This window comes from Notamacropus eugenii, chromosome 2 (genome assembly GCF_028372415.1).
Source record: "Notamacropus eugenii isolate mMacEug1 chromosome 2, mMacEug1.pri_v2, whole genome shotgun sequence".
NCBI classification, from domain to species: Eukaryota; Metazoa; Chordata; class Mammalia; order Diprotodontia; family Macropodidae; genus Notamacropus; species Notamacropus eugenii.
This window is the reverse complement of record NC_092873.1, coordinates 412,319,592-412,328,159: the sequence shown is the minus strand read 5'-3', so window position 1 is coordinate 412,328,159 and position 8,568 is coordinate 412,319,592. Positions and strand designations below refer to the sequence as shown.

At 39.7% G+C, this 8,568-nt stretch overlaps 1 pseudogene; it reads left to right on the top strand.

Moving 5' to 3' along the window:
* On the top strand, nucleotides 1-624 carry LOC140524114 (methyltransferase-like 26 pseudogene; annotated as a pseudogene).
* Nucleotides 625-8,568: the final 7,944 nt, after the last annotated feature.

The following is an 8,568-nucleotide window of genomic DNA, read 5'->3' as shown; positions in this document are numbered from 1 at the left end:
ATGTTTGTGGCTGCAGCAGCAGAGTGTAACAAGGAACCCATTCTCTGGGTCCTGCAGCAGTTCATAGATCCTGTCCAGTCCAATTTCCAAGTACTGGAAATAGCATCAGGTTCAGGTTAGCATGTGGTCCATTTCTTGAAGGCTTTCAAAGCAGTGTGGCAGTGCAAAGAGGTGGACCAGCAGAGCCTCCACAGCATTTTGACTTTCATCAAGAAATGGCAACTTCAGAATGTTGAAGACATCCCTATTCCTGGATGCTTCCAGCAACTGGGAAAAATGGGGGGGGATCCAGGCTAGGTCGTTGGACCTGGTACTCTGTATTAATTTGATTCACATCAGCCCCATGAGCTGCATGGAAGGGTTGTTCAAAGGGGCCAGACAGCTGCTGAAACCTAATGCTTTGCTGATCACCTATGGGCCTTACACCATCAATGGGCCTATCACACCCCAGAGCAATGTACACTTTGCCATCAGCCTCAGACACAGGAATCCAGCCTGGGGGCTCTGGGATATATCCCTTTTGCAGCATTTTGCTCAAATCAATGGCCTCTACCTGGAGAAAATGATTGACATGCCAGCCAACAACAAATGCCTGATTTTCTGAAAACAGTGATTTGCTGACCTCCAACCATCACTCTTCACTCCAGTCCTGGGAGGATTCCAGCTTTAACCACTGATCCTGACACATAGTTCCACACCTTCAGAAAGACCAGGTGTCAGGTCACTACTGACAATTGTAAAACTCATCTTTACATTTGGGTTGAGATTGGAGGTAGGCTTCTACCCTGCCAATGGGGGAACATTTCTGGGCATATCCTAGCTTTTCAGAAGCTTGGCATGTTTAGGGACATCTCTCCAAGGTCCTGTCATGCAGGAAGCAGAATTGGGGCTGAATATCAAGCATTGGCAGCTCACACCCAGATCCCAGTGTCAACTAGCTCTTGGCCAGCTTTACTCTCATGTCTAAGGTCTTCTCCCTCAACCCCCTGCATGGTTTCTAAGACATTCCTGTCTTCCTCCATGCATGGAGAGGCAAGAGTTTGAGCCTAGGGGGACAAGGCTATTCATTGTATCTCCGTGCCACCTTGAATGAAATCTACTTTTTTTGGTGGGTTCTGTCTCTGTCATTGACTTATCTTGTGACACTTTGTGGACCTTAGTTTTTCTGTTCATAACCTGGGTGGGTTGGAATAAAGGATCTCAGCTCTAACATAAAAAAAAAGAATAAAAAATTAAATATTAAAAAAAAATATGGGCTGGGATTAGAAGCCAAAGGCTTCTAATCTACTTAGAATTTCTTCTTAGAAGGTGAGAGTTGGGTCAATCAAGTGAACATCCAAGGTGGATGAGCAGCCCTGAAAAAAGCTTGGCAAACCCTCACCCCAGAGGTGCTAGTCCTCCTTGAACATTCAGTACCTCCCCACTCCCCATTCCCTATAGCCATCATTGAAAGTAGCAACTCCTGTGGAGAGGGACCAGCCATCCCCCACCACTTGCTCCAGGGCAAGGGCAGACAGTTTGCAAACAGCTCTCTTTCTTAAACTCTGGGATCTAGCCATGTAGGTTTAATTGCTGTTCCTCATACACAACACCCCATGTCTCCTCTCTTTGTGGTGACTGTCCTTAATACCTAGAGGGTTCTTCCTCTTCACTTCTAGCTTTTCAAAAGCCTGGTTGCCTTCCAGATATTTCTTCATTAAGTTTTCCTGATCCCCTGGTTGCTTGTACCCTTCCTTCCATAACCACCTTGTAATCATTTTGTATATGTTATGTATACATGTTCTCTACCTCATTAGAATGTAAACTCTTTAAGGTCAGGTACTGTTTGACTTCTGTCTTTGAATCTCCAGCACTTAACATAGAGTCTAGCATACAGTAAGTCCTTAATAAATGCTTATTGACTGATCTCTTGGCATATAGTAGGCACTTAATAAATTCATGTTGATTGCTTCTACTTCTATGAAAAAAAGTGAAGAAAAAAGAGAAGGCTGAAAGTACATTAAATAGAATTAGTGACTGCAAGAAGACTTAAGAAGGAAAGTGGGAAGATAATTGAGAAGACAAAATTACGAAAAGAAAAGTGAAACAGCTGGAGGATAATGCAAGTTGAAAAACTGGATTGATGAGTTGGGCAAGTTGCTGAAACAAAGGATGTCAATATCGGGGAAAATAAGTACGGTAGAGTTTTAGAATTAGGAATTACTAATTTATAGATTTATATATAGAGATATATATAATATAAATTATAATTTATAACTGGCTATACTGTTTTAATTTATAGTGATAGTTGGCTATAAAGCTTTAATTAATAATGAGGCACAAACACCTGCAAATAACAAGGATGGGGAGAGCAAGACTGCAAATCTCAACCAGTATGGAGAACAGAAGTTTTGTTGTAACTTGTAGTGAGTGGATTTCTGCCACCACTGTCATCATTATTTGTGCTTCACATATAGGGTGATTTCTGTCCTAGAGGAGAAGATGGGAATTAAGGAACACCTATCCATCCATCCCCTTGTTGGGGACAGTGGGGAAAAAAGTGATCCCAGGGGGAGGAGAGTCTTGACACACTGCAAAGTTGGATAGGGGAAGAGAATTACACAGGAAAGGAAGGGAAGAAAAAGGACAGCTCTACACTTATAGCTAACTATAACAAACAAAAAACCCAGGCTCCTAGACTTGAAGCTTTTCTTGAAGAGGGAACTGGATGCTCTGAGGACAATTCAGCTGTTTGTCTTCAGTAGAGTTACGTGAACGATCATAGAGTAAAGATAGGAGGAAGCACAATTTTACAGCCCTTTGGGCATAGTAACTGAACAATATATTGAAAACGTGCAGCCCCCACTTCCATGAAGGGGTAGGTTGGGGGTGTCTTCTCATATCTTCAATGAGTTCCACTTGATCTTTATTAATTTTGTTACATTTACTTTGGATTTTTTTTTTGGCATGCCATTGTTTATCCCATTTACGTTGTTGTAGTCACTGTATTTTTTGGGCTCTGCTTACTTCACCTTGTATTAGTTCACGTACATCTTTCCATGTTTCTATCACACATTTCTCACAGCACATTAATATTCCATTTCTGTCATGTACCACAGCTTGCTTAACTATTCCTCAGTTGTTGGGCATCTACTTTGTTTTCAATTTGGGAGTACATGGGGACTTTTTTTTTTCTAATTGATGACTTCCTTGGGGTATACGTTCAGTAATGGAGTCTCAGGTTCAAAGGGTATAGATATTTTAAACACTTTAGGTTGCATAATTTCAAATTGTTTTCCAAAACGGTTGTACCATTACATAGCTCTAACAACAATGTATCAGTGTACTTATATTTGCACAATCCCTCCAACATTTTTGCAGCCCAGAACTAGAATCTGAATCTAGGTCTGTTCACTCCAAAGCCAATGCCCTCTAAGTTACCACAATAATGTGCTTTGGAGGGTTAAAATTTAGATGTCTTATTGGGACCTTGTGTACCTTTTTGTTTAGAGAACGTTGTTTTTGAGAAGCCTATGGAAGGAAGAACCTGAGTTCTTATCATCTGTAATATCCTCTAGTATACAATTTATGAGATTTTATCTTTCCCATTTGCTTTGTAGATTAGTAGTTTTGCTTTGAATTGTCACATCTCTATCTAGGGGCAGGGCAACAAGGACTTTGTCCTAAAGAATTGAAATTCAGAGGTCAGTGTCGGTAAACTCTCAGGGCTATCCAGCATGTCATCTGGTCTCTTATGAGCCTCATGCACTATCCTTGAGAGTCAACTACTGTGCACCCACACTGTGACTTCCACTGCTCATAAGGTCTGGGACCAGACTCTCTGGATTGGCTGCTCCCACTCTTCGTGTGACTTCATCCAACTGGGATAGACTATCCTCTATATTCCATCCCTCCCCCACTCCAAATAACTGAATTTTCCCAAGGTGCTAGAATTTCTGGTTACAGATCTGTGAATGTTCTTTAGCTTTTAAAAAAAAATTAAGTTATGATATTCAACTCTATTTTCATTATTTGCCATTTTTCGGTCTGATATTGCTGGATCAAAGGGTAATATGCATAGTTTGGTTGCCCTTTGGGCATAGTTCCAAATTGCTCTCTAGAATGGTTGGATCAGTTCACAAACCCAACAACAGTGCATCAATGTCCCAATCTTCCTACATCCTCTTCAACATTTATCATTGTCCTTTTTTTTTTGTCCTATTAACCAATCTGGTAGGTGTGAGATGGCACCTCAGAGTTGTTTAAATTGCATTTCTCGATTCAAAAGTGATTTGCAGGGCTTCTTAAACTTCTTTCATTTGTGATCCCTTCAGCATTTTTCATATGCCTATAGATAGCTTTGATTCCTTAATCTGAAAACTGCTTGTTCGTATCCTTTGACCATTTATCAATTGGGGAATGACTTGTATTCTTATAAATCTGACTCAGTTCTCTATATAGGTGACACCTTATCAGAGACACTTGCTGTAAAGATTGTTTCCCAGTTTTCTGCTTTCCTTCTAATCTCAGCTGCATTGGTTTCGTTTGTACAAAAGCCTTTTAATTTAATATAATCAAAATTATCTATTTAACATTTTGTAATGCTCTCTATCTCATTTGGTCACGAATTCTTCTCCCCATAGATCTAACAGATAGACTATTCCTTGCTTTTCTAATTTGCTTATGGTGTCACTCTTTATGTCTAAATCACGCACTGAACTGATACAAAATGAAATGAGAAGAATCAGGAAAACACTGTACACAGTATCAACAACATTGTGTAATGATCAACTATGAATGACTCAGCTTTTCTTAGCAACATAATGATCCAAAACAAGGACAAAAGACTCATGAAGGAAAATACTATCCATATCCAAATCAAGAACTGATGAACTCTGAATGCAGAATGAAGCACTTTTACTTACTCATTCTCATGTTTTCTTTTTATCTGTTTCTCCTTTCACAACCATGACTAATATGTAAATATTTTTCACATGATAGCACATGTATATACTATATCAAACTGCCTACCATTTTCAGAAGCAGGGAGGGGAGAGAGAAAAATTTGGAACTTGAAATCTTGTAAAAAGAATGTTAAAAATGTTCTTGACATGTATTTGGGGAAAAAATAAAATACTACAAAAAAAAGGCAAAAAAAAATTGGAATCACCTGGAATGACTGAGAAGCTATGTTACACTTTGTGATTATATCCTACTTCCTACTGCTGGAATTTCCACTTAAGAACAAATTGACTCACTTATCAAGCTAGACCTGAACACTTACTCTGTTGCTAATTGTATCCCAGAATGGGGAATGGGGAGTAAAGTCCCTGGTAAATGTGGTGACTCGTTCCCAGCTGTATCACATGCTGCTTTCTGCCGGTTTGTCAGCAAAGTTTTATCTCAATTGTCTTTGCCTAGGTGAGGGACCTTTTGGAGCCCAGTGGAGCAACTTTTAATTATAATGTGGAAACTTATTACAGAGCCAGCTAATCAGGTTTCAGTTTATGGGAAAGGGAAAGAGGGAGGAAGGAGAAGATAACACAACAGCAGGGAGTATTATGCCAAAAAGTACACCAGTCAGTTTCCATAACCACAGTTAAAGGAGCAGGAGCCAGGAACTACTGGGGGTGGTGGGGTGTGTGTCTTGTTTTTTCTTATTATTTAATTCAGGCTCTGCTCGAAGACCACAAAACTACATTCATCTTACTCACCCAGTTACTTTAATGCCATTCCCTGCAGTAGTGGTGTCAAACTCAAAGAGACAGGGGTAAAGGTACAGGGTGGGGGGGTGGGGTCTGCCTGGAAAGTATTCAACTACTCAAACATTCTTTCAAACTATCTAGGTTTATCTTAATACCAACAGAGTAACAAAATTCCTAGTAAATCTGTGGATTTGATGAGGATGGCACTGATACTTATATACTAAAAAGGGAAGAAGAGCCAGTGAAAAGATCTTGATGGAGTTAAGGAGTGGTAAGTAGCCTGGGGTAGGCTAGGGGCAGACAATGAAAGGAGTTAAGTGGTCAGGGAGTCACAGTGAAAGGGCTGTTAAAAGAATTACTGAGTATCTAGGTGGGCTGGGCCAGATGGCACAGGTGAAACACCAGGGACTGGGTTGTGTGGGAAAGTTCAAGGACTGGACTGCATTCAAAGACATGATCTTTTCCTTTTAGGGGTCCAGGTCCCATGACCCCATCAAATAGACTGTACATAAGGATCCTCATGGACTGCGTATTGACTTAGAAAATTACATATCATCTATGTTTTCTGTATTTTTATTTATTGTTAAATGTTTCCTGATTACATTTTAATCTGGTTCAGCTTGGGAATGTTTGGGGTCATATGCAACTATGTGTTGACACTTCTGCTCCACATTTCTTATAAACAAAGATACAATGGTGGGGTTGCTACTGTTTGTCCCTCCTATTTGAAGGGGACCAAGACACCAGGGAGGTGATGCCATGACATGCAAATGAATTGGATTTAAGTGAGGGAAGGCTGTGCAAGGTCACCAGCCTCACTTTATTCTCCTGAGCCATCTGAGTCCAGTGGTCAGATATGGATCAGGGTAAGTGGAGATGACCCAGGATGCAAGGGGAGTCCTTGGCCATTCCAAGCTAAGGGGTCTCAGTTTGACTGAGGCGGCACCCATTCAGTGAGTAAATTGAAAATTAAAAATGCAAGCAAAGAATAGTTTCTTCAAAAAAAAATAGATCTGGGAAAGGAAGACCTTCTGGTCAAAATGGAAACAATTATTGTTTACATTCATTCTTTTTTTTTTTTTGACTTTTTTTTTAAATGTTCTACAACCACTACCATAAAACATAGATTTTTTTCCCACTTACCTACCCTTCACCACCCCCCTCCCTCCCCAAGATGGCATACAATTCTATAGAGGATCTACACGTACTTTCCTATTGAATATATTTTCACTATAGTCATGCTGTGTAGACAAACTAAAATAAATGGAAGAAATCATATAATAAATCAAAACATAATACTCACATACATATACACACACACACACACACACACACACACACACATGATCTGCTACATTCTGCAAATGAATTCCACAGTTCTTTATCTGAGTGTGGAAGGCATTTTGCCTTACAAGACCATTGGGAATTTTTTTTTAAGTTCTTGCGTTGTTACAAAGTTCCAAGTCTAAAAACTCTTGCACACTGTGGTCGTTGCTGTGCACAAAGTTCTCCTGGTTCTGCTCCTTTCACTCAGCATCAGGTCATATAAGTCCTTCCAGGCCTCTCTGAAGTCTTCTTGTTCATCATTTCTTATGGCACAATAGTACTCCATTACATTCATATACCATAATTTATTCAGCCATTCCCCAATTGATGGGCATCCCCTTGACTTCCAGTTTTTGGCAACTACAAAGAGTGCTGCTATAAATATTTTTGTACATGTGGTACCCTTTCCCATTTTTACGATCTCTTGGGGACAACAGTCCTAGAAGCGATATTGCTGGGTCAAAGGGTATGCACATTTTTGTAGCCCTTTGGGCACAGTTCCAAACCCCTCTCCAGAATGGTTGAATGCACTCGCAGCTCCACCAACAATGAATTAGTGTTCCAACCCTCCCACATCCTCTCCAACATATAGCATTTTCCTGTTCTGTCATGTTTGCCAATCTAATACGTGTGATGTGGTACCTCAGAATTGTTTTGATTTGCTTCTCTAATCAAAAGTGATTTAGAGCATTTTTTCATATGATTATAGATATCTTTAATTTCTTCCTCTGAAAATTGCCTGTTCATATCCTTTGACCATTTATGAATTAGGGAATGACTTGTTTAACTCAGTTCTCTATATATTCTAGAAATGAGGCTTTTATCCCCGAGATTAGCTGTAAAAATTCTTTCCCAATTTACTACATCCCTCCAAATTTTGGTTGCATTGGGTTTGGTTGTGCAAAAACTTTTCAGTTTAATGTAATCAAAATTATCCATCTTGCATTTCATAATGCTTTGTATCTCTTCTTTAGTCAAAAATTCTTGCCTTCTCCATAAAGCTGATAAATACACTACTCCTTCCTCCTCTAGTTTGTCCATGGTATCAATCTTTACACCTAGATCGTGTACCCATTTGGACTTTATTCTTGTGTATGGTGACTGGCATGGGTCTATGCCTAGTTTCCACCACACTGCTATCCAGTTTTCCCAGAAATTTTTGTCGAACAGTGAGTTCTTATCTCAGAAGCTGGGGTCCTTGGGTTTATCAAACAGGAGGTTGCTATATTTCTTGCCTACTGTGTCGAGTGCCTAGTTTATTCCACTTGTCTACTCTTCTGTTTCTTAGCCAGTACCAAGTGGTTTTGATAATTGCTGCTTTATAATACAATTTGAGATCTGGTAGCGCCAGGCCACTTTCCCTAGCATTTCTTTTCATTAGTCCCTTTGATATTCTGGACCTTTTGTTCTTCCAGATGAATTTTGATATTATTTTATCCAGCTCTAGAAAATAATTATCTGATAGTTTAATTGGTGTGGCACTAAATAAGTAAATTAATTTAGGCTGAAGTGTCATTTTTATTATATTAGCTTGGCCTACCCATGAGCAACTGATGTT